The following is a 27,105-nucleotide window of genomic DNA, read 5'->3' on the forward strand; positions in this document are numbered from 1 at the left end:
GCTACAAAAACAGCAACAATAACAACAAATAGTCAATTAGCCTCGTCTAGACGCTTGAGATGCACTGTTAATAATGGACTACATTTTACAACAAGCTCTGGTGTACGGGTCTAAGGGTAGCCTGGTGCAGCTTGATTTCTCTGCTACCTTTAGTACTGTAGAGTGAATTATAAAGGATTATTGTATAAACTTGCGACTGCTGGTGTGAGTGGGTGTGTATGTGCTTTGAATGAGGACATTATTTCAGGTCATCGGCAGAGGATGTGTGTTGATGGGGTTTTTGGTCGTTGGTGTGAGTTATGTATGGCATTCCTCAGGGTACGTTTTGGGTCTGATTCCCTTTATCTTGTGTACGGCTGATCTGTCCTATTTGGTCGAGAACTTTGTTTTCAGCCATGCTGATGATACAATCATGATGCCCCTACTGATAGCCAAATGAGCAGATCTATGCTGGCTGACAGTCTGAATGCAGGTTTAAAATTCATCTGGCGATAAATTAAATTTGTGACATGAAGTTCAGGGCCAGGAAAACTAAGATTGATTGACTGAAAATAATTACAATCTGGCGGCGCAACTGCCAGGGTCATATGCCGCCGGATGACAAAGTTGAAGACACGGCAAAATAAAAAGTGCCTATTCAAAATAAAGTTAATATCTGTTAGTAGGAATAAAACACTAAAAATAATAAGAGAATAATTTGTAAAATAACAATTACTTATAAAAGTGGAAGGAGGCCCGCCTCCTGAAGAAAACTAAAAAGATCAGTAAAATCGTTAGAGGCCTCACCAAGCATCGAGGACAAACAGTAGGCACCATCTGCTCCCCCATGCCTATGAAGGAACCTCTGACGCAGGCCCCCCAGACTCGGACACTCGACCAGCAAGTGACGGACAGTAAGGGGAACAAGGCAGTCATCACAGTACGGTTGAGTTTCACCACACATGAGGAACCCATGTGTAAGCCGAGAATGCCCAATGCGAAGCCTAGCAAGAGCCACCTCCAGTCGCCGAGACATAGAGGGAAGAACCCTTGGCACAACCACTCTCTGAAAGGTTTCTTTTAGTTAATTATGAGAAACACCATCCCAGTGTCTCTGCCAACATGTACGAATTGCATACCGCAAGTAAGGTGTTACATCAGAAACAGGAAGTGGGTAGTCAGCTGGGGGCTGTTGAGAAGACGCAGCTTTAGCTAAAGTATCTGCCCTCTCATTCCCCACCACACCAACATGTGCAGGAACCCAACAGAAGTCTACACGGCGGCCACGGCGGCCAAGAAGAAAAAGCCACTCTAAAATTGATAAAACCAATGGATGGGATGCATTAAAAGACTCCAGTGCAGACAAAGCACTACACGAGTCACTATAAATCACAAAAACGGATTGGGGGAGAGTAAAAATGATTTTAAGAGCATACAAAATTGCAGTCAGTTCTGCTGTATACACTGAAGTAATGCCAGGAAGGCTACCTCCCCTAGTAAAGGAAGGGAAGACAACACCAAATCCTACTCCAGTATCAGTCTTAAACCCGTCAGTATAGACGGGGACAGAACCCTCATGAATGGAGGCATCTTCTAAAAAGAGAGAGAGGGACACCTGAGAGGGAAGTGAGCCCTTTTTTCCAACAACGGACCTACAGAATGTCACGCGAGGGAGTAGCCAAGAACCCACCCTTGGGATCCGATGTGGACAAATTGCCAGTCTCGGGAGAGAGAGGGCTAGCATAACAGACCGGACCCTGTAACCAAATGGCTTTGGGAAATTAGGACGGGTCTCAAAAACAGAAGATCGGGAATCCTGTGAGACAATGGCACAAGAAATTGAGTCTGGAATGCGGTGAAGACGATACCAACACCTCATCATTTTTTGCAACTGGCGTCGCAAGTCCAAGGGGAGTACACCAGGATCTACCAACAAACTTGGAATTGGGGATGATCTGAATGCCCCGGTTGCTAGACGAACACCAGCATGATGCACAGAATTTAACAACCGGAGGCGGGCATCTGTTGCAGAGGCGTAGACCTCACACCCATATTCAACTTTAGGAAGAATAAGAGACCTATGCAAGAGGAGGAGGGTCTGACGGTCAGCACCCCAAGAGGCATGAGCTAAAACCCTCAAAAGACTCAAAGCTTTAAGACAAGCCACCTTAACAGAACGAATATGAGGAACCCAGGTTAATCTTTTATCAAACAGAAGACCCAGAAAACGCGTCTCTTCCACACAGGATATTCTTCTACCATAGATATACAAGTCAGGGTCAGGGTGGACTCCTCGAAGACGACAAAAATGTATAGCCACTGTCTTTGCTGAAGAAAAATGGAAACCGCGTGTTTCTGCCCAGTCAGAAATTCTATTGAGAGCCAGCTGCAACTTCCTCTCTATCAGAGACATTCTAGACGCAGTGAAGTAAATCGAGAGGTCATCGACATACAGTGATCCTCGTACACCATCAGGAAGTACACTGATGACGCTGTTAATGGCTACAGCGAACAGAGTAACACTAAGGATACTCCCCTGTGGTACTCCATCTTCTAGTGCTCGGGCATTAGAAAGCACTCCTCCCACTCGCACCCTTAAAATTCGGTTAGATAAAAACTGTTGAATAAAAACAGGTAAGCGCCCACGAAGACCAAACTCATGAAGAGAGAGTAAAATACCATGACGCCATGCAGTGTCATATGCCTTTTCCAGATCAAAGAAGACCGTGACCTGGTGTTGGTTAATGGAAAAAGCCTCACAGACAGAAGATTCCAAGGACAGTAATGCATCAGAGGTAGATCGCATTTTTCGAAAACCATACTGGGCAGGGGATAAGAAGTCACCTCTCTCTAAAAACCACACAAGCCTAACATTGACCATCTTTTCCAAAACTTTACATATACAAGACGTCAAAGAAATAGGCCGATAATTCGTCGCCTGTAGGTGGTCCTTACCTGGTTTCGGGATGGGATAACTACAGCAACACCCCAACAAGCCGGAAACTCCCCAGAACACCAGATCTTATTAAACAGTGAAAGCAAAAACAATAGGGACTCATCAGACAGGTGGCATAAAAAGGCGTAAGGAATATCATCAAAACCAGGAGAGGAATCATGGCACTGCGACAGAGCTGACTGGAGTTCAAAAATTGAAAATGGAACATTGTAAGGCTCTCCCCCAGCAGAGGCAAAACTGAGACCACGAGATTCTAGGCGCTGACGGTGGCAAGCCAAAGGTGTATCTGCATCCTTCTTTGACACACTGGCAAAATGGTCGGCAAGCAATTCTGCAACAGCAAATGGATCAGCCACAGTTCCACCTGGTGCAGATAAAACAGGAGGGGATGATACAGTAAATTTACCTGAAATTTTCTTTACCCGGTTCCACACCTGGGTGATGGAAGTCCTCGAATTGATGGAGGAAACATAACCCTTCCAGGACGAACGCCTGGCCTCCTTTAAGATCCGCCTCATATGAGCTCGTGCCCTCTGATACGCCACCAAATACTGAGGATCCCCACGGTGACGACGAAGTCGTGAGAAGGCGACTCGTTTGGCTCTCACTGCGGAACTACACTCCGAGTTTCACCAAGGAACCGGACGTTCAGGAAACTGACCCTTTGCTTTTGGAATAGATAATAGGGCTGCTGAGTGCAGCACGGTATTGAAATATGACGCAGCCTCCGTAAGACAGCCAAACTCATTGACAGAAAGGGAAATGGAACTTAATTCCCTAAAATATGGCCAGTCAGCCTTATCCAGAAGCCAGCGAGGAAGACGTGGCTGAGGTCCACCTGCGCTAGCAGTTAAGAGTAACGGAAAATGGTCGCTGCCATACAGGTCTGGCAACACATCCCAGTTAAAATCTAAAAGAGCATCAGCTGAACATAAGGACAAATCAATAGCAGTAAAAGTTCCTGTCTGGCTATGGAAATAAGTCATTATATTGGAGTTTAAAATGCCTAACTCCTCATCTTCCACTAAAGAGGCCAGCATAACACCCCGAGGGTTGGCCTCACTGTTTCCCCATAGTGGATGGTGACCATTCATATCGCCTAGTAACAGAAAGGGAGAAGGAAGGCAATGAATAAGGCGTTCCAGATCCGCCCTTTCAACAGTTGCACTGGGAGGTAGATAAAGACTGCAAACTGTATACTGCCGACGTAAAAACATCCAGACAGCAACTGCCTGCAAGGGACTGGAAATATCCAGATGACTATATGGAATATCCTGGCGAAGGAAGATAGCAGCACCTCCATGACGACCTTGACCCAGCACAGGATCAGAATAAAAAGCATTGTAGCCAGAAGGACCAGCAGGAGCAGTATCACCAACCATGGTCTCCTGGATACACATGCATAGTGGAGTAAATTGAGAAACTAGATGACACAGTTCCTCATAGTTAGCACGTAAACCCCGACAATTCCACTGGATGATAGAACCCATAGTGGAGGGGAAAATGATTAAGTGCGGGACTGTACACCTCCTGACATGCGAGCGGGTTTGGAATGATGCTTAGGAAGGCTCTTGGTAAGAGTCTGTCCAGCACCAGGAACCTGCGCTTTATGTCGAACATCCGTGGGCAAACGTGAGGACGTGGAAGAGGAAAGTTTTACAACACTCTTCCTTTGAGGTGGAATGACATTCGGTTTGGATAGATGCTTGGAGGCCGCCTTGGGTAATGTGGGACGGCCAGTGCTACCATTAGAAGCTCCAGAAGTGGAAACAGAGTCGACAGGATTAGAACCCTGCAAGGTTGACATTGTGCTTTTCAGAATGGACGCATCAGTGGTCTGTCCAACACCATCCTCAGGTGGGGACCTGACTACAGGTGAACCACCAGCAGCAGCTTCCATTTGGCTAGACGTCTCAGCCTCTGAGGCAGAGGGAACAGTAGAGAGGTTGATACAAGGTTCGACAACAGAAACCTTAGGTGGCCGGCTTTCAGGCTCTGAGGACTCTGACGAATTACGATGACGTTTGCCGGATACAGAAGGAGCCTCATTCATACTGGACAAGGGGGGATGAGTCTCGTCAGCGTGTACATCTGCCACCACCACAGAAGTACGTGAACCGTCAGCCACTGAAGTGGAGGCAGAGACAGTTGGAGCAGTGGGTGGATGAGCATCAGTCACACACTTATCAGTAATTCCAGGGTTAACAACATCCGTCAAATCAGTAGTTGGGGAAGTGGTCACTGTAAAGGGTCGTGGCAACTTCTGGGACACAGAACGACGTACAGGTGCCCCAGAAAGGCCAGAAGCATAAGTAACTCCAGGCCGAAAGAAAAGAGTCTGGGCCCTCCTCTTTGTTTCTGGAAAGGGAACCTTCTCACGTGCACGAATGGATAAGATCTCCTTTTCAAGGCAGTATCTTGGACAGCTTTTTGAAAAGGCAGCATGAGGACCTCCACAGTGATAGCATTTAATGGGTCCTGTACAGTCACTGGTATGGCTTGATCCACCACAAGAGACACAAACACCAGGAAGTCCAGCTTGTGCACGACGGCAAAATTTGCCGACATGGCCATATCCCTGACAGTGGAAACACCGCCTTGGGGTGGGCACATATGGCTTCACAGGAAGTGACAGCCAAGCCAGCTTCACAGATTTAGGTAGCATTAACCTATCAAATGTCAGGAACAATGTCGGTGTTGGGGTCAAAATTCCTTCGATTTTCTTCTGTACACGTTCGACCTTCACCACGCCTGATGACTGCATTTCCTCCAACAACCTTGCCTCTGAGTATCGAAGAAGGTCACGAGAAAAGATCACTCCTTTTCACTGGTTGAAAGTACTGTGTGGAGTGCATGAAACATCTAATCCAGAAACAGAGGTCAAATTCAACAATTGCATGCTCTCTTCAGGCGACGATACTTCAATGAGCATGCTTCCATCGCCCTGGGATGATATTCGGGGTTCTCTGCCACAAACTGAAATAATCGAAAGGTGCAATTCAAATATGTCAGTATCCAACACAGATCCACCTCTGGAGGATCTGAGCACTAGATACTTGACAAATGACTTAGGCTCTGTGTCATCTGAGCTGAACCTGTCATGGGGTTTTTATATTATCACGGTATTTTTAAAATATATGGTTAAATGTTATTTAAATTGATATTAATATTCAATAATATTGAAGAGCAGAGACAATGTTTGTCTTGCTACATCAAGCAACGATTACTTTACGCTGACTTGCTACGATTCTCTAAGAACGAGAATTTATAAACTTTCTCAGCAGTACACAGCAGAGACTAATTACTCACAATTGCTGAATTACTGTACTGTTAGCCTCTGGAGAAAGTTACTTCACCCCTGACAATAAATAACTAATACTAATAATAATAACATCAGGTTCTTGCTGATGCATTAACTCCTGGCACAACGGATTTTAAGTTAATACAACAAGACTGGTCTAAGTACCAGTTATGAATAGTAAAACGTTTATGCAAGCTAGGAGCTATGTGGGAAATAAGCTTAATAATGGAGAAATGAAACAAGATTTTACTTTACATTAAGCTCAAGGAAAAGAACTGTTAAATTTATTGATTACAAAAATAAATTTAACGTTACATTTCAAATCAAATCAATGAGACGCACTCACTCACTCACACAAAAGCTAAATACTTACGCCTAGGGAAAAAAACACCTTAACTAAACTCTTAAAACTAGGATTATACAAAAAGGAAATACCGGTCGATGAATGCTATGTATCACCCAGGGGGTGGGAGGACTGGATTAACTGTGAAGTGGAGTTTGGGTACTAGCTGACCTCTCACACTGCTGGCACAGGACCTCTCTCCGTCACAGCAAACACTAGACTGCCTTCAAAATACATTGTATGGGCAGGACGCACAAGCCACCGGAAGAAGGCGTGGCTAACGGTTTAGGCAAGCAGAGGCGAACGATAAAGAAACAATTGTATCGCTCAGTAGAGCACTTAGTGACGTGCATTAAATCGGTCACTTTTGAAAGTGACGAAAGTTTTGAAAAGTATACTCCGAAATGGAGAGAGAAACGGTTAACTGAGCGATACACAGTGAGTTTTCCACTAATAGTTCGTGGCTTCTCACAAAAGGGAAATGTCGCGAATTGATTCGTGACATTACGCCCCTACAAAATTAAATTTTTTCCTTATGGGAAAAAATTTGTGGATATATATATATATGTACACATCCTAAGTCATTCACACAAGATTCACACTGTGGTGTGTGTGCTATCCTGCTACAGGAGAAAGTCGCAGTCGCCAGTGAGCGAAAAAAAAAACTCGTATTTACGTTAATAGAAGCAAGCTTGAGGGAAAAACTCCGTGACGACGGTGAAAATCCTGTACTCAGGTCAAACTGAGCGAAAAGTTGCTACATTTACACTGACAACTAATTGTTGTGTAGTGTGATGTATGTAATACACAATGTAGGTGTGACAGTTGTAGTGTGACTGTACCTATGTGTAAAATGACACAATAATAATAATATGACGACGACGAAGGCAGAGGAGAAGAGGCGGCAGCGTGCGGCAGACGATCAGCTGGGCCGCACAGCAAAACTGCTACACCCATTGCTGAACCTGCAAAACCAATTAAGGTGGAGCATCAAAAGTGTCAATGAGACAAAATTCTTATTACGTTACAATTACTCTCTCTGCCTAGCAATCAGTACATGCTACGAAAAGTACACTCGAGGTCGCCATTAATTTTAGCACACGATTAGTGTCGGCAAGTTGAGAATCCTTGTGCAAACTCGGGTCTTCCATAGCCTCGAACTGCACACGGGTCCTCAACCTGTGCCTTAACCTACAGTACTTATATTAGTATCGGGGAGCTGAGAATCCTTGTGCAAACTTGGGTCTTCCATAGCCTCAAGTCGCCTCTGCAGAGTTCTCACCTCCCCCATAACCTACAGTACTTATATTAGTACCGGGAAGCTGAGAATCCTTATGCAAACTTGGGTCTTCCGTAGCCTCAAGTCGCCTCTGCGGAGTTCTCTCTCGAACTTCCCCCTTAACCTACTGTACTTATATTAGTACCGGGAAGCTGAGAATCCTTGTGCAAACTTGGGTCTTCCATAGCCTCAAGTCGCCTCTGCGGAGTTCTCTCTCGAACTTCCCCCTTAACCTACAGTACTTATATTAGTATCGGGGAGCTGAGAATCCTTGTGCAAACTCGGGTCTTCCATAGCCTCGAGTCGCCTCTGCGGAGTTCTCTCTCAAACTTCCCCCTTAACCTACAGTACTTCTATTAGTACCGGGAAGCTGAGAATCCTTATGCAAACTCGGGTCTTCCATAGCCTCAAGTCGCCTCTCAACTTCCCCCTTAACTTACGGTACATAATATGCATGTACAGGCCCTGGACATACTATGTCCTGTGGGGCCAATGGGCGAGACGTCAGGTCTGCACCCACTTCACCACTACCCTCTCTCAACTGACTCAGAGATTACAGGTGTGGTTACAAATGGCACAGGAAGGACATGTCTCTGATTAGTGTTGTTACTTTGACATACACTGCAGGAACGGACAAAACTATCTATGTCCTGTCCCATCCCTGGCCAGAAAAAGTCAGCTCGGATACGGCCCTGGGTCTTCTTTTTGCCCATGTGACCTCCTGAGGCTGAACAATGACCCCATTCTAACACTGCTTGGCGGTATTTGGCGGGGACGACAAACTGCAGTCGAACCTCGCCCTCGGGTGTTCGTGACTCACGGTAGAGCCGTCCTTGTTTACGAAGGAACTTGGCTCGACCTCCCCGTGAATACTTTATCACTCGACCCTTTTGTTTGTTCCGTACGGCAGCAAGTGTCGGGTCAGAATGTTGTTCTTGTACAACAAGTTGACTACACATCAGATCTTGCGGCGATTCAATGATCACTGGGGTGACACAGTCTGGAGCCTCAGTCATGGCTCGTGTTACCACAGCAGCTGAAGTCTGAGTAGCGTCATCATCGGAGCAACTATCCTTGACTCCATTAATATTTCCAATGATGAGTTCAAATAAAGGTTCTGGCATGACAACTGCAAGTGTCGTACCAGTATAAAATGGAGATGCCACCTGGATACATGCCTCAGGGAACAATCTCACTGATCCATCAATAAGGTTTGCATGGATCTGTCGACCTGTATACTGCTCAGGCCGAACTAAACTCTGCTTAACAGAGCAACCTGAGGAACCATTGTCTCTCAGGACCTTCACAGGAATGTCTCCCACAAACCCTGGCTGAACAAGGAAGGTGCTGTCACCTGTAGTGGGGCCTGTGGAGGAAGCAGCTAGCCACTCATGAGGCTGCTGAATTGATGCGGCAAACATTGTGCCTTGAGAATTATAAGATGGAACATTGGCCATCTGTGGAGGTGGGTTCACTGTCACTGTGGGACTAGTGAACTGTGGGGAAGTACCCACACTGGTAGGGACGTGACCACCGTGCTGCTGCTAAGGAATGAAGGCTGCGTTCGCTTCCTGCCTCTTTTGAGCTGGTGGTGAAAAAGTCTGTCCCAACGGTCGGTTGCGTGGCTGATACTGCTGCTGGTTAGGGTACTTGTTGTACCTCTTCCACTCAGGTTTCTGAGTGTTTTGCCCCTGGTCCTTCCACTGCGGTTTTGGACCTTGGCCATTACTCTGAAAACGGCCTTGGTGCTGGGATTCAGTCTGAGACGGCTTCCCAGACTTGGCAGTATCTTTTCTGCTCCAGGTGTTTTGCTTACGAGTTTGATACCCGTATGCAGTAAAGAATGCGTCAGCCTTTTCTGCCATTTGGCTGGCATCTTTCACCTGGCAGATCTTAAGCTGTGCTATGAGCTCAGCAGGCCACGACCTCTCTAGCTGTGTACGCAGCATAAGGTCAATTATCCCCTCACGTGTGGAAGGAGTTTCATCTTTCTCCATCCACTCATTTAAATAAGCTGTGAGACAATCAAGGAACTGAACAGCTGTCTCCTTGTCTTGGAGACGAGCTCGCATGAACTGAACTTTGGCGTCGTCTACTGTGAGACCATACGCCTTAATGAGTGCAGCTTTCATCATCTCATATGTGAGATTGTCTTCACGAATTCTGTGGAGAATATCCAGGGCAGGGCCCTCAAATAGGCTAAGAAACTGAAGCCGCTTAGCTGCCTCATCCAGTTGATACATGTCTGCCATGTCCTCAAAACGAGCTATGTACGGCTCGATTCGCTCGCTTTCCTTGTATGAAGGAAGCTTGATGCGTGGGGTCGCCAGGACATGTGCAGGGAGAACGCTAGTGGAGCTGGGACCAACTGCACCAGACGTGTCTGAAGCCAAGGAATCTCGCTTGAGCTTCAGCACTTCAAGTTCATGTTTTTCTCGTGCCTCTCGCTCGGCACGTTCGTGTTCTCGTTCTCTGTCTCGTTGTTCACGCTCGTATTCGCGCTGTTCTCGCTCGCATTCGCGCTGAATCTTACGCTCTTCACGGGCATCATTCTCGCTGCTGCTCCTGATTATGCCGTGAGAGTATATACTCTTTAATTTCGGTTGGGTCCGAAAGACCCATATCTTTGGCTTCCTGTAAAAATATGGTGGTAGCCATGGCGCTAATTTACTAAGCAAACCGAAACTGAGTACTGACTGCTTCGCAAACGAATACTAATAAACACAAGTAAAGAGTACAGACACAAGTTAGTGGTGACCAGTCTTATCTAGTTAACTGGCAAAGATTAAAGCAAAAATGCGAATAACTAAGAACTCTCAATAATTAACACAATGGGTACGGCGGCTACCCAGGAGCGAATAAAATCGTCTGGCGTTACCAAAAATAAAGTACTAAATAGAGTTAAGTACTCTATAGATTAATAAAGCAAAAATTCACTTGCTAAATTAACGGTAAACACCAGTAAACTTGTGCCTATAAACTTTAATTATAAATTCCTAAATATGAACGAGTGAGCACTATCTCGTGAATAGCTTTATAGCTAGGAGTTAATATCCTGGAATGAGGTCGCCAATTGTCATGGGGTTTTTATATTATCACGGTATTTTTAAAATATATGGTTAAATGTAATTAAAATGATATTAATATTCAATAATATTGAAGAGCAGAGACAATGATTGTCTTGCTACATCAAGCAACGATTACTTTACGCTGACTTGCTACGATTCTCTAAGAACGAGAATTTATAAACTTTCTCAACAGTACATAGCAGAGACTAATTACTCACAATTGCTGAATTACTGTACTGTTAGCCTCTGGAGAAAGTTACTTCACCCCTGACAATAAATAACTAATACTAATAATAATAACATCAGGTTCTTGCTGATGCATTAACTCCTGGCACAACGGATTTTAAGTTAATACAACAAGACTGGTCTAAGTACCAGTTATGAATAGTAAAACGTTTATGCAAGCTAGGAGCTATGTGGGAAATAAGCTTAATAATGGAGAAATGAAACAAGATTTTACTTTACATTAAGCTCAAGGAAAAGAACTGTTAAATTTATTGATTACAAAAAATAAATTTAACGTTACATTTCAAATCAAATCAATGAGACGCACTCACTCACTCACACAAAAGCTAAATACTTATGCCTAGGAAAAAAAACACCTTAACTAAACTCTTAAAACTAGGATTATACAAAAAGGAAATACCGGTCGATGAATGCTATGTATCACCCAGGGGGTGGGAGGACTGGATTAACTGTGAAGTGGAGTTTGGGTACTAGCTGACCTCTCACACTGCTGGCACAGGACCTCTCTCCATCACAGCAAACACTAGACTGCCTTCAAAATACATTGTATGGGCAGGACGCACAAGCCACCGGAAGAAGGCGTGGCTAACGGTTTAGGCAAGCAGAGGCGAACGATAAAGAAACAATTGTATCGCTCAGTAGAGCACTTAGTGACGTGCATTAAATCGGTCACTTTTGAAAGTGACGAAAGTTTTGAAAAGTATACTCCGAAATGGAGAGAGAAACGGTTAACTGAGCGATACACAGTGAGTTTTCCACTAATGGTTCGTGGCTTCTCACAAAAGGGAAATGTCGCGAATTGATTCGTGACATTACGCCCCTACAAAATTAAATTTTTTCCTTATGGGAAAAAATTTGTGGATATATATATATATGTACACATCCTAAGTCATTCACACAAGATTCACACTGTGGTGTGTGTGCTATCCTGCTACAGGAGAAAGACGCAGTCGCCAGTGAGCGAAAAAAAAAAACTCGTATTTACGTTAATAGAAGCAAGCTTGAGGGAAAAACTCCGTGACGACGGTGAAAATCCTGTACTCAGGTCAAACTGAGCGAAAAGTTGCTACATTTACACTGACAACTAATTGTTGTGTAGTGTGATGTATGTAATACACAATGTAGGTGTGACAGTTGTAGTGTGACTGTACCTATGTGTAAAATGACACAATAATAATAATATGACGACGACGAAGGCAGAGGAGAAGAGGCGGCAGCGTGCGGCAGACGATCAGCTGGGCCGCACAGCAAAACTGCTACACCCATTGCTGAACCTGCAAAACCAATTAAGGTGGAGCATCAAAAGTGTCAATGAGACAAAATTCTTATTACGTTACAATTACTCTCTCTGCCTAGCAATCAGTACATGCTACGAAAAGTACACTCGAGGTCGCCATTAATTTTAGCACACGATTAGTGTCGGCAAGTTGAGAATCCTTGTGCAAACTCGGGTCTTCCATAGCCTCGAACTGCACACGGGTCCTCAACCTGTGCCTTAACCTACAGTACTTATATTAGTATCGGGGAGCTGAGAATCCTTGTGCAAACTTGGGTCTTCCATAGCCTCAAGTCGCCTCTGCAGAGTTCTCACCTCCCCCATAACCTACAGTACTTATATTAGTACCGGGAAGCTGAGAATCCTTATGCAAACTTGGGTCTTCCATAGCCTCAAGTCGCCTCTGCGGAGTTCTCTCTCGAACTTCCCCCTTAACCTACTGTACTTATATTAGTACCGGGAAGCTGAGAATCCTTGTGCAAACTTGGGTCTTCCATAGCCTCAAGTCGCCTCTGCGGAGTTCTCTCTCGAACTTCCCCCTTAACCTACAGTACTTATATTAGTATCGGGGAGCTGAGAATCCTTGTGCAAACTCGGGTCTTCCATAGCCTCGAGTCGCCTCTGCGGAGTTCTCTCTCAAATTTCCCCCTTAACCTACAGTACTTCTATTAGTACCGGGAAACTGAGAATCCTTATGCAAACTCGGGTCTTCCATAGCCTCAAGTCGCCTCTCAACTTCCCCCTTAACTTACGGTACATAATATGCATGTACAGGCCCTGGACATACTATGTCCTGTGGGGCCAATGGGCGAGACGTCAGGTCTGCACCCACTTCACCACTACCCTCTCTCAACTGACTCAGAGATTACAGGTGTGGTTACAAATGGCACAGGAAGGACATGTCTCTGATTAGTGTTGTTACTTTGACATACACTGCAGGAACGGACAAAACTATCTATGTCCTGTCCCATCCCTGGCCAGAAAAAGTCAGCTCGGATACGGCCCTGGGTCTTCTTTTTGCCCATGTGACCTCCTGAGGCTGAACAATGACCCCATTCTAACACTGCTTGGCGGTATTTGGCGGGGACGACAAACTGCAGTCGAACCTCGCCCTCGGGTGTTCGTGACTCAAGGTAGAGCCGTCCTTGTTTACGAAGGAACTTGGCTCGACCTCCCCGTGAATACTTTATCACTCGACCCTTTTGTTTGTTCCGCACGGCAGCAAGTGTCGGGTCAGAATGTTGTTTTTGTACAACAAGTTGACTACACATCAGATCTTGCGGCAATTCAATGATCACTGGGGTGACACAGTCTGGAGCCTCAGTCATGGCTCGTGTTACCGCAGCAGCTGAAGTCTGAGTCGCGTCATCATCGGAGCAACTATCCTTGACTCCATTAATATTTCCAATGATGAGTTCAAATAAAGGTTCTGGCATGACAACTGCAAGTGTCGTACCAGTATAAAATGGAGATGCCACCTTGATACATGCCTCAGGGAACAATCTCACTGATCCATCAATAAGGTTTGCATGGATCTGTCGACCTGTATACTGCTCAGGCCGAACTAAACTCTGCTTAACAGAGCAACCTGAGGAACCATTGTCTCTCAGGACCTTCACAGGAATGTCTCCCACAAACCCTGGCTGAACAAGGAAGGTGCTGTCACCTGTAGTGGGGCCTGTGGAGGAAGCAGCTAGCCACTCATGAGGCTGCTGAATTGATGCGGCAAACATTGTGCCTTGAGAATTATAAGATGGAACATTGGCCATCTGTGGAGGGGGGTTCACTGTCACTGTGGGACTAGTGAACTGTGGGGAAGTACCCACACTGGTAGGGACGTGACCACCGTGCTGCTGCTAAGGAATGAAGGCTGCGTTCGCTTCCTGCCTCTTTTGAGCTGGTGGTGAAAAAGTCTGTCCCAACGGTCGGTTGCGTGGCTGATACTGCTGCTGGTTAGGGTACTTGTTGTACCTCTTCCACTCAGGTTTCTGAGTGTTTTGCCCCTGGTCCTTCCACTGCGGTTTTGGACCTTGGCCATTACTCTGAAAACGGCCTTGGTGCTGGGATTCAGTCTGAGACGGCTTCCCAGACTTGGCAGTATCTTTTCTGCTCCAGGTGTTTTGCTTACGAGTTTGATACCCGTATGCAGTAAAGAATGCGTCAGCCTTTTCTGCCATTTGGCTGGCATCTTTCACCTGGCAGATCTTAAGCTGTGCTATGAGCTCAGCAGGCCACGACCTCTCTAGCTGTGTACGCAGCATAAGGTCAATTATCCCCTCACGTGTGGAAGGAGTTTCATCTTTCTCCATCCACTCATTTAAATAAGCTGTGAGACGATCAAGGAACTGAACAGCTGTCTCCTTGTCTTGGAGACGAGCTCGCATGAACTGAACTTTGGCGTCGTCTACTGTGAGACCATACGCCTTAATGAGTGCAGCTTTCATCATCTCATATGTGAGATTGTCTTCACGAATTCTGTGGAGAATATCCAGGGCAGGGCCCTCAAATAGGCTAAGAAACTGAAGCCGCTTAGCTGCCTCATCCAGTTGATACATGTCTGCCATGTCCTCAAAACGAGCTATGTACGGCTCGATTCGCTCGCTTTCCTTGTATGAAGGAAGCTTGATGCGTGGGGTCGCCAGGACATGTGCAGGGAGAACGCTAGTGGAGCTGGGACCAACTGCACCAGACGTGTCTGAAGCCAAGGAATCTCGCTTGAGCTTCAGCACTTCAAGTTCATGTTTTTCTCGTGCCTCTCGCTCGGCACGTTCGTGTTCTCGTTCTCTGTCTCGTTGTTCACGCTCGTATTCGCGCTGTTCTCGCTCGCATTCGCGCTGAATCTTACGCTCTTCACGGGCATCATTCTCGCGCTGCTGCTCCTGATTATGCCGTGAGAGTATATACCCTTTAATTTCGGTTGGGTCCGAAAGACCCATATCTTTGGCTTCCTGTAAAAATATGGTGGTAGCCATGGCGCTAATTTACTAAGCAAACCGAAACTGAGTACTGACTGCTTCGCAAACGAATACTAATAAACACAAGTAAAGAGTACAGACACAAGTTAGTGGTGACCAGTCTTATCTAGTTAACTGGCAAAGATTAAAGCAAAAATGCGAATAACTAAGAACTCTCAATAATTAACACAATGGGTACGGCGGCTACCCAGGAGCGAATAAAATCGTCTGGCGTTACCAAAAATAAAGTACTAAATAGAGTTAAGTACTCTATAGATTAATAAAGCAAAAATTCACTTGCTAAATTAACGGTAAACACCAGTAAACTTGTGCCTATAAACTTTAATTATAAATTCCTAAATATGAACGAGTGAGCACTATCTCGTGAATAGCTTTATAGCTAGGAGTTAATATCCTGGAATGAGATCGCCAATTGTCATGGGGTTTTTATATTATCACGGTATTTTTAAAATATATGGTTAAATGTAATTAAAATGATATTAATATTCAATAATATTGAAGAGCAGAGACAATGATTGTCTTGCTACATCAAGCAACGATTACTTTACGCTGACTTGCTACGATTCTCTAAGAACGAGAATTTATAAACTTTCTCAACAGTACATAGCAGAGACTAATTACTCACAATTGCTGAATTACTGTACTGTTAGCCTCTGGAGAAAGTTACTTCACCCCTGACAATAAATAACTAATACTAATAATAATAACATCAGGTTCTTGCTGATGCATTAACTCCTGGCACAACGGATTTTAAGTTAATACAACAAGACTGGTCTAAGTACCAGTTATGAATAGTAAAACGTTTATGCAAGCTAGGAGCTATGTGGGAAATAAGCTTAATAATGGAGAAATGAAACAAGATTTTACTTTACATTAAGCTCAAGGAAAAGAACTGTTAAATTTATTGATTACAAAAAATAAATTTAACGTTACATTTCAAATCAAATCAATGAGACGCACTCACTCACTCACACAAAAGCTAAATACTTACGCCTAGGAAAAAAAACACCTTAACTAAACTCTTAAAACTAGGATTATACAAAAAGGAAATACCGGTCGATGAATGCTATGTATCACCCAGGGGGTGGGAGGACTGGATTAACTGTGAAGTGGAGTTTGGGTACTAGCTGACCTCTCACACTGCTGGCACAGGACCTCTCTCCGTCACAGCAAACACTAGACTGCCTTCAAAATACATTGTATGGGCAGGACGCACAAGCCACCGGAAGAAGGCGTGGCTAACGGTTTAGGCAAGCAGAGGCGAACGATAAAGAAACAATTGTATCACTCAGTAGAGCACTTAGTGACGTGCATTAAATCGGTCACTTTTGAAAGTGACGAATGTTTTGAAAAGTATACTCCGAAATGGAGAGAGAAACGGTTAACTGAGCGATACACAGTGAGTTTTCCACTAATAGTTCGTGGCTTCTCACAAAAGGGAAATGTCGCGAATTGATTCGTGACAGAACCCAAGAGCCGAACCAACCCGACGTGGTTTCCTCCCAGTCCCAGTTGAATGCTGGGGCATAGGAGGAAAGCCACCACGGGCCTGAAAAGGTTCCAGAGTGGCTATGAGGGTGGTGCAATCTGAAGTATGTCCTAGGACAGAGGCCTTGTCGTCAACAACATTTTTATCAGTACTCGCCATATGGTCTGCTATAATCTTCATTCCCCCACCCCCCCACCCACCATGGAGTCCAACAAGGGGAGGCCATATGTCAGGGACAGAGCCACTGACGACCCCAGGGGTAGCAGAGGAGTATACGCAGGTAACCACTGGGGGACCCGGACAAGGGTGACTCCAGGACGATAGGAGCCACCAGGCCCCCCAGTGCCCACTTGACCCTAGCCAACGCATTACCAGTCGATTGACCTGGTCGGGCCCAACCAGGCCGCCCGTCTAGCCAGAATAAGGGATCAAAGAGGTGTATTGCTAGCTGCAGGGCGCATCGTGCAGCATCGCTCAACCTCCAGGACTCCCGTCTCCTAGCATTATGGGACACCACGCACGGCAAACACGTGGGGAGGTAACAGTCCCGCCCTAGGTGGCAAAAGGGCAGGGACTAACATCACCAGCAGACCTCCTCCACCAGTGATGTAGGGGGTGCTTGGTCCACGTGACCGACAGATGCCGAACCCTACAAAGATAGGCGTGCCTCCAAAGTAGGTGGCACCGCCAACCACGCTTCAAGCCCCGCCACCACGTCAAGGTGACCCCCCTCAGCGGGGCAGGAAAACTAAGATTACGGTTGTTGACAGTTCCAGAATGGCTCATACCCCGCATCCTGTGATAGCTTTTATGGATGCCATGATGGAAGAGAGTTCTCTTGGGGACAATAATTAGCATTTTTAATGACCCTGAAACAGCAACGACTTGCATAAGGTCATTTTTCTTTCCACTGATGGAGAACTCTTCGCTTGTTTAGGGTTCTGCGGCAGCTCTTCATCTTTCTTCTCTTGACAGAATTACAGACTGCTTGCAAAATATGTTGATGCTCCGGCTTAACTGACTGATTCGTCATCAGAGTGTGTCTACCCTGTCCTTACTGTATAAGACTGAACATCCTCTGCCATGCCATTCATGGTGCAATGGCGGATCATTATGTTACTCCTCAACGCACCAGAGGTGCGGTAAGATTGCGTGGGCAGGAATCCTGGTAGCTGTATTGTTCGACGACTGAGCTTGGTACCTGTAGGTATATAATGAATGTTAGTGTGCGGTTGTGGACTAACTTGCCCGGTTTCTTAGTTCAGTATACTTTTTTAGATGGCTTTAAGCCTTGCCTGAATTGTGTACTTCTGTCTGGATGTTAGCTATGACTCTGTCTGACTTTAATCTCTTATCAGCTTTATTTTCACCACTTCTCTAGTACGTGAGTAACTTGTGAACAATTTTTCCTTTCTTCCAGTGTTCTGGAGGGGGTTTATGGTAGGACCGAGGATAGGCTACCGTAACCCAGATCGTTTGGAAACTCTATTTTCCTTATCTAAGGGTAAGCTGGTGCGCCTTGATTTCTCTGCTGTCTTTGATAATATTCAGTCATTGAAGACTCTTATATAACATTGTGGCTGCTGCGTTGTTTTTGAGATTTACCTCCAGTAGGAGCCCAGAGAGGGCCTGTGGGCCCACCAGAGGTGAAGCTGGGGTGAAGAGGAGGACTAGCATGAGCTAGTAGGCTTCTTGAAGTTGAAGATTCAGAGGAAAGGCGGCAAGGCAGGAGAAGTCAGGATGATGAAGAGTGAGGCCAACAAGCAGGTGGTCGAACCACCCCGACGCTGCCTTCAATCCCCTTTCCCTGGATGGAAAGGGCTGTGGAGGCTCGCCCAACTCCCCAGCAGTAGGTGGAGGCCAAGGAGGGAAGGCCTAATCACGGTCGGCAGGAGGGCACAACCCCGATTCGGGTGGGCGGAGGGAAGGTAGTAGTGGAGGAGCCTTGACCTCCTGGTAGGCAGACCAAGGCACTCAACCGCCAGGTGGAAGGGACAGGCCCAGCCCCCTCGGCTGGAACGGCTACTGCGGAGAGCTGGTCCCACCGGGAACAGTCAAGGCCATCTCTATGTAAAGGCCTAGGTGTACTGGCGCCAGCTGATGATGACGTCACAGGAGGAGTCGGTTAGTTGAAGTCGGAGGGGAGCCAAACGTAAGGCTACCAGTGTGTCTTCCAGCTCCCCTATTTTTACGAATTTATGAGCAATTTTTCACAGTTCGAGGTGTCTCCACATATATCAGGCAAAACATAAGTGACTACTGATCATGCTGGGCAAGACTTTTGCCACATTACTTTGTTGGTTTGTGCTGGGAGGTATAATTTTTAGTTAGGCATCCCTGTCAGTTGGCAGAAATGGCGGGTTGAATGTAAACAACGACAGGTCACGGGCAGCTCATTTACAGCCTTGACGAACTTCTATCCCTGGCTTCCTTCGGCACGACGGCCCTAAATGGAATTCCTGAGATGGTCAGACGTACTGGGTATGGAAGAAGGGAGGACGCCGTGGCGGGATAAGAGTAAAATGCAGGACGGGTCCAAAACTTCCTCTACCAATGTGTGTGTCAGGCAATGTCTGCTCTTTAAGGAAGAAAGTGGATGAACTGGCGACCCAATGCACATGGAATTATGCGTACCGAAACGCCTCAGCTATCTGATGAACAGAGACTTGGCTTGACACAGAGAATAGTCAAGACTGCTTATCAAATAAATGGCATCGAATTAACTAGAAGTGACAGATCAACAGAATCAGGGAAAAACGGTGATGGTGGTATTTGTGTCTATATGAACTACCAATCAAGCAGGGATATAAGTGTTGTGAACTAATGACAATCCTGAATTCATGTCTTTGTCTTTGAGGCCATTCTATATTCCAAGCAAATTTAGCAGTCTTAATACTGTACTTTTATTTGTGAAAATTACTGAAGAACACCTGTATGGTGAAGTGTGCAAGATTGAATCTACTTCTCCCTTTGCAGTTAAAATAATAACAGGAAGATTGAATCTAGTTCTGCAGCTGCAGTTAAAAAAATAACAGGAAGTTTTAATGGCTCACATTTTAAGAACTGTCCAACAATACACTGATTCTGATATAAGAGGTGTGAATATCTTGGATCACTGTTACTGCAGTGTAGAACTAGGGTCTATGTCTAAAAAACTCAAACCATTAGGACAATCGGACCTTGATATGTCTACGTTAACAGCCATTTATAAGCAAAAGCAAAAAACTTCCAAACCTGTTGTGAAATCTGTCCAGACATGGGGTACAGATACATGTAAGACTCTTAGGGGATGTTTGGATTAGAGTGACTGGAGTGTGTTGTGTGATGTAAATGCTAGTATTGATCACAATGTTGGTGTCCTAAATTCATACATTTCGTCCTGTGCTGAATTGTGGTTCCAACTAAAACAGTGAAATGTGGTTCCATCTACAACAGTGAAATGCTACCCAAATAACAAACCCTGGGTCACAGATGAACAACTGTTGAATGAGAAGAAACATTGTATAGTAGGTAACCATAGGACAAATGTAAAAACCTTACAGAAAAGTAATTGATATGTGTCATGCCCCCCCCCCCAAAAAAAAAGTACATAAAGAATATTGAAAAATTATTTAGGTATGACGCAAAGGCAACTTGGAGTGGTCTTAGGAAAATCACTAGTTTTACAAAGAAAGCAGGCATGTCAGATGAACAGAATCCTGAAAATTAGTGTAATGAACTAAATAATTTCTTTTGTAGGCTTAACATCAAGGCTTACATACCGAGACTGGAAAAATTCTGAGATTGTCCCTGTTCCAAAAACCAGGACACCAAAATGCCATACTGATTATCGATCGGTGGCTCTGACTTGTATTTTTATGAAATGTCTTGAACAGTTAAAAAAAAAAATGTATGAGCAGGTTAAATAAAAAAGCTATGGATACTTTAAAGTTTGCTTACATAGAAATGGTGCATTGAAGATGCTACAATATCAGTCATAGATTTTGTTCTGAACTTTATGGAAAATGTCAACACCAAATCAGTTAATTATTTTGCAAAAATATTATTTGTTGATTTTTCAAGTGCAATCAACACCATACAGCCCCATCTTTCGATGAAGAAACTAATTTCAATGAATGTCCACTCTAATCTTGTCTTCTGGATTCATGATTTCACACACCCCAATACAAGTATGTGAAATTTGTGGGTAAAATGTCAACACTGTCAGTTAGCACCTTTTCGAAGAGTCAAATGCTTTAGGATACTACAGTAACTATAAATGGATCACTCCATTAACAGTTAGCACACTTCTTCCTAAATTTTTTAAGAATTTTTCTTTGTACTCCTGTAGTTCTACTCTTAGCATTTTCCTTCTCTAACTGCATTAACCTATCGTCTAACCTATCATGGATGCAAGAGTATATAGAGGTTGGGGGAGTGGACTCTCGGACTACCACTCGGTGGTAGTCAGAATTAAAGTAAAAATAAATTGGATAAATAGAAGGAGGGAAGGACAGGAGGAAGTAGTACATAAAAGGATAGTGGAAAAGTAACAAGAGGATGGGAAAAAGGCAGAATATAAGAGGGAAGTGCAAGAGCGATTGAGTGAATATAGACTGGAGAAGATGGGGGACGTTGAAGGTGTGTGCAAGATATTCACAGAAGAAATCTGTGCAGCATGTAAGGTGGTGTGTGGGGTGAAGAGAAGACGAAAGGGGGTGCAGGGAACAGCATGGTGGACTGAAGGGGTGAGACAGGCTGTGGCACAGAAGAAGAAAGTATATAATGAGTGGATGAGAAACAGAGGCGTGGAAGATGTTGAAAGACGAAAGAGAGAGTTATAAGTAGAGAGGAAGAGAGATGTGAAAAGATTAATAAGAGAGAGTAAGAGGAGAGTGGATGAGGAAGGAACTTGAGTGTAAAGTGGAGGGAATATAAGAAATTGTTCTGGAAAGAGGTAAAGAAAGTTAGACGGGTTCCAAAGAAGTTAGCTGGGGAGTGAAAGATAAAAATGGTAGATTACTGGTGAAGAAGGAAAAAAAAGTGAGCAGATGGAGGGAACACTTTAAGGAATTGTTGAACATAGAGCATGAAAGTAATGCAAGTATAAGTGGCTGGGGAATGGCTGGAAGAAGGAGGGATGTGAGAAGAGAGGAAGAAATCAGTAGGATGGAAGTTGTGGAAGCAATGAGTGAAGTCAAAATGGGGAAAGCCCCAGGAATTGATGGAGTGTGTGGTGAAATGCTGAAGCAAGGAGGAGAGATAGTAGTAGAATGGATGTGGAAGACGTGCAGATCGGCCTGGGAGGAAGGTAGAGTCCCGGAGGATTGGAAATCAGGTATAATTATTCCCCTGTACAAAGGAAAAGGGGAAAAGGAAGTGTGTGGTAATCATACGGGCATTTGTCTTCTTAGTGTAACAGGAATGTTATATGGAAGGATACTTATTGACAGAGTTAGGGAAATTTCAGAAGAATTATTTGGAGAAGAACAGGGAGGTTTTAAGAAGGGAAGAGGTGTAGATCAGATATTCATTCTTAGATCTTTAGTGGAAAAGTTTCTACAGAAGGGAAAGAAGTTGCATGCGGCCTTCATAGATTTGGAGAAAGCATATGATAGGGTGGATAGACAGGGATTGTGGAAAGTATTAAGAATATATGGAGTAGATGGGAAGTTGTTGAAGGCCGTGAAGAGTATGTATGAGGATGCTATGGCTGTAGTGCATGTGGATAGTGAACTAAGTGAATTTTTCTGCTTGAAGGTTGGATTGAAGCAAGGATGTGTCATGTCTCCATGGTTGTTCAGTCTGTATATGGATGGGGTTATAAAAGAGATGCAAGGTAGGGCAGTGGATGTTAGAGCGGCCCTATTGAGAGAGGGCAGTGTTTGGAAACTCCCTGTACTGTTGTTTGCAGGTGATACTGTGTTGTTAAGTGAAGACGAAGGGGAGTTGCAAGGCTTGGTGAATGAGTTTGGGAGAGTGTGTAAGAAACGAAATTTAAAGGTGAATGTAGGGAAGAGTAAACTTATGGTCTTCGAGAGAAATGAAGTCACTGAATGTACAATGAGGCTGGATGATGAGGAAATGGAAAATATGAGTGCATTTAAGTACCTGGGTAGTGTGATGAGTAAGGATGGAAGTTTGGAGGGGGAAGTGCTTGAAAGGGTGCAACAAGGAAGAAAGGTTGCTGGTTCCTTGAAGGCAATGATAAGAAACGGAGAAGTGAGCATGGAGGAGAAAAAGCTACTACATGACAGTATTGTGATACCAGCTCTGACATATGGAAGTGAAACTTGGACCTTGTTGGAGGGACAGAAATCAAGAGTGAAAGCAGTGGAAATGAGTTATGTGAGAGGAGCATGTGGAGTCACATGGAGAGACAGACTGACAAATGAGGAAGTGAAGGAGCGTTGTGGTGTGGATGTGGATGTGATAGGAAACGTTAGGGGAAAGACACTGAGGTGGTTTGGACATGTGGAGAGGATGGAGAGCGAGAGACTAGCGAGGAGAGTGTATGTAAGGAGGAGGGGGGGAGAGGGAGGGGGAGGCCAAGGATGAGATGGAGGGATGGAGTGGAGAGGTATATGAGAGAGGGAGGTGTGAGCTGGGAGCAGGGCAGTGAAATGGCGGGGGACAGGGCGACATGGAGGCGATTTGTTTGTGGCCACCCCTTAAGCGATTAAGATATCTGGCAACAGATAGATGGGCTAATGTTTGTGCTTTGATTATCTTATTTTTAAATGTATATTTACAGAGTTCACCAAGCCAAACATAGTTATCTTTCTGAAATACCTTAAAATAAGCTGGTGGCATCCCTACACATTCTGGATGATATCTACTGACATAAATCAAACGATAGAAGTTTTGGCTGCTTTTCGTTTTTTTTTTTTTTTTTTCTGCTTTGGCAGAGTAAACTATATATGACCAGACTGTTTCTGTTCTGTAAATTCTGTTTCTCTACATACAGTAGTCGTACACCCATTACATGCACTTCTTACAATAAAAATGCGAAGCTTCAGTAGCATTATTAATTTTCTTTACAGTGTCGGTGTATCCTAAACCAAATGGAAAATATTATTACACTTGCCAAAGGTAAGTGCTGGCAGAGAAATAGTTATAAGGAGGTAGTCAATAAATGTAAAGCGAAGGAACAAGATAAGTAGTATGAGCGACGGTAACAAGCGAGTGGCGGTGCGGAGGTCCGACTCATCCTGTGACGTCACCAATCTCACACCCAGGCATTCACATAGAGACGGCCTTCATCCGACTCATCCTGTGACATCACCAATCTCACACCCAGGCCTTCACATAGAAACGGCCTTGGAACAGTGGCAGAGGCGTTACCATGGTGAGAGATGGGCTGCGGGAACTGCGGCTGCTTGTGTAGGTGGCTATAACACTTGCTGACTGAGACTTTTCAGGTCACAAGCACAGTGCGTGCGTTGATGACGTGTATGGTCGTTGGGGTTAAGCTGTGTCTGGATTTTCTTATTGTAACGATTCGGGTCTGAATCCATTTATCTTATACCCCTGACGGCATTTAACATGACAGAAATCCACCCCTGACGGCATTTTGCACGACAGAAATCGTCCAACTATTTCTAGAGTATATGAAACACTGCTCCTGAGGCACGGCAGTCATCCCGATTCGAATGCTCAGTCACACAACCACCATACATTATAGAAACATAAAAATATCAAGTTCTGCAATATGACAAGAAGCAACACAGCTTGAAATGTCAGCCCAGTTTTCAATGCACCTCAGTAGTTTCCATTTTGGTGCTCTGTTTTCCAGAGTGCGCAGTGAGCTCAGAGAGATTTGTAGAAAGCATTTGCTCGATGTTTGTAAGTTTCAGGTGCAGTTCCTTAATTACATCCTTTTCTTCTGTATCCCCAGGAGCAACAGACTCTGGGTCCGTTTGGTCGGTTGTAACAATTTTAATAGCTTGTTGGAGTGTGTCGGAGGGAATGTAATGTTTTTTCCTATGTAATGCTCTTGATATCTTTCTGTTCACATACACACATTTTTGAGGACTAATGTGTGATAGCCAAACCAAAGCCTTGACCACAAACCGTGGAAACAGCTTGGAATGTTGGACCATCCTGACAGTTTTCCCAAAGGTGATGATGTACGTGGTTTGCCTGGAAAGCCGCTCAATCTTTCCCATGTTCTCCAAGCTAGAGATATCATCTACTGCCAGACCCACCAGGAGGTTAGTCATGAGGATGCATACCAGAAAGAGAAAGACAACGAGAATTAGATAGGTTATGTAGGTTGTTCTTGGATCCACCAGCTTTGAGTAATCCACCTCCCCGATCATCATCATCAGTGTCTTCACAAGGCTAGTCCCAAAGGTGGCAAACTCTTCTAAATTACCGAACAGAATACTGAAACTACTTGCAAAACCAACCAAGAGGCAAGCAAAAGCTACAATGAACTTGATGGTGGACTTGGCTATGCGTGTGAACATGAGCACATACAAACCTAAAATTGGGAGGCGACCACACAGCATCATGAACTCCACCCAGCCGAAAAACACAGATACAGCAGCAACCTGTTTTGTCAGTGACAGTGGTATAAATGTAAGTCTATCTTCAGAACCTGCAGTTGCATTGAAGCTCATTTGTGCTGGCTCTAAGGTATTCAGGAAACTGTGAAAAAATACTACCCATGCTGAAGCACTCAGTGAAATGGACTTTGTCAGTGTTTCCCATCGATGGAGGTATTTCAGTGGGTTTGCACAGATGGTGACAATTTCAGGGCACAGAATTAAAAGATACATCAGAATATGTAAAACACGAAATATAGTCAAGCTGAAAAAATCCTGTCGGATTACTGATGACTTTTGGTACACTGATAAAATGTATGCTGTATGCAACACAATGAAAAACAAATATGACAGGAGATTGGAATAGAAGAAATATTTTATCTTGCTCCGCTTGAAGCAAAGACAGCTTTCCATAAGTGGATGTTTTAGGAGGTTCTCTGCCTGAGAGTTACTGAGGCAGCCAATAAGGAAACTCTGGGTCTCTTTTCCTCCAAGTGGAAATATCCCGGAATAGTGAAAAGTGATGTGGAAATCCTGGTGGTAGGGAGACTCTGAGAACAGACTGATACTTGCGTCAAACAACCTGGTGAGGAGGTGGGATGCACTGGGCAGAAACTCCATCAATAGGTTCACCCTGGACACACCAAAGGCATCCACTTGAGTCAGGTGGTCACCATTCTTCAGCAAGAGTTCACAGCAGGCTATGGAGCTGCTGTTGACTGCGTAGTGGAAAGGCTCACGGTTCTTGTTGTCTCGTTTGAGGAGGAGCTCTGAGACTTTGCCAGTGTCCAGCAGGTGCTTTAGGCTTGCAGCACAGCCACTTTCGCAAGCTGCATGCACTGTCGATTGCCCGGTGGCTGTGAGAAGCAATGGGTCAGCTCCAAAAGTTAAAAGCAACTCCACACACCTAGAAAGCTTCAGGTAGGCAGCTAGATATATAGGTGTCTCCCCTAGATTATTTTGCAAGTTCACATCCACTCCAGCCTCAAAGAAAGTCTGCATTATCTCCAGCACAGCATCCTCCTTCACTTGCTTTGGAGCGTTGGTGAGGGCAGCATGGAATACTGAGTAACCCTGAGAGGTACGTGAGTGAAGTAGATCCTGACATGCCTTTTCTTTGGCCAAGCGGCATATAATGTCAGGGCACTGAGCGCGTGCAGCCAAGTGGAGCAGAGACCATCCCTCACTGTCTACTACAGTCAGGTCAGGATGGTAGTCAAGCATAATGAGAGCAGTCTCGGTGTTGCAAAGTCGAACTGCGCTCTGAAGGGGAGTGTCTTGAGCCGGGGTGTTGCTGTGTGTGTTTGGTGAAGCCCCGTATTTGAGGAGCTCTGCCACCCCGTCACGCCAACCCTCACTTACGGCTGTGTGCAGTGCTGTGTTGCCATGGCCGTCCAATGCATCAACCTGCCGGATCACACTATATTAGTATAATCATCATCATCATGTACCAATAAACTGCTAGAGTATATTAAAGCTCCATATGATGAAGTAAACTGATAGAGTAGATTAAAATGCCATACAGAAAAATTAACTGGTAGAGTATATTAACCTACTGGTGCCCTTGGTCCCTTAAAATGGACGGAATTAGGTGTTTTTAAAAGTTAATAAACGGGGTAACCCAGGGTACAGACCTATGAGCTTTGCCACTATGAGCCGAGAGGA

Source organism: Coenobita brevimanus, chromosome 110 (genome assembly GCF_032717465.1).
Source record: "Coenobita brevimanus isolate Jiangsu-jjx chromosome 110, ASM3271746v2, whole genome shotgun sequence".
In the NCBI taxonomy this organism is placed as follows: Eukaryota; Metazoa; Arthropoda; class Malacostraca; order Decapoda; family Coenobitidae; genus Coenobita; species Coenobita brevimanus.